We start from the raw sequence: 725 nt of genomic DNA, 5'->3' as shown, positions 1-725 counted from the left end.
CAGTATGAAAGATAATAAACTTAGATCTCTGTGTGTTTTTTCTGTTTAATCTGGCATCGGTACTTGAGTGATCTGCCTCAGATGGCAAGACTTTATTCTCTGCCACTCACAGCTTTCCATGTGAGTGCCTTCAGTTGTCAGGTAGTGTTGGGAATCTTGCTCCCATGTTTCATTGGAAAGGATGGTGTTTTGAAAGCTGAGTAATACTGTATTACAAGTTCAATTTCCAGCTATCACTTAGTTTTAAGGCAAAATTATAACCCTTTTTTGTATTATTACCATACTACAAATTCCAGTATGAGAGTTTTTCAAATCTATGAGAATTCAAAGGAATGACTGTATTTTATGATCTGTGAAATCTCAGAAGCCTAAGCATGAACCTATTTCAGCAGCACCTATTGCCTGCTTCTAGTAACAGATGCAACAGTTATCTTGCACTCTGCTTGCCAGTCTGCAGCCACAGCTACATTACTGTCAGTCTGCAGCTGGTCCCAGAATCAATGGACGTGGTTCCCTTCCAAAAGCAAGAATATTTTTCAGCAGTTTTTATATAGGATGCTACTCTGAGGATTAGATGAGAGCATGATAGTTTCCTACAGGATATTGTCATCAATGTAGGACTGTAACTCTAAGAATTTCATCAGAAGACAGTGACATACTTTAGAGGGCTTGTCAATAAATTCAAATTTTTCACATATTTTTATAACCAATGAATAAATTACAGC

This window comes from Meleagris gallopavo, chromosome 4 (genome assembly GCF_905368555.1).
Source record: "Meleagris gallopavo chromosome 4, MGAL_WU_HG_1.1, whole genome shotgun sequence".
Classification (NCBI taxonomy): domain Eukaryota; kingdom Metazoa; phylum Chordata; class Aves; order Galliformes; family Phasianidae; genus Meleagris; species Meleagris gallopavo.
The sequence above is the reverse complement of the archived record's forward strand: the minus strand, read 5'-3'. Positions refer to the sequence as shown.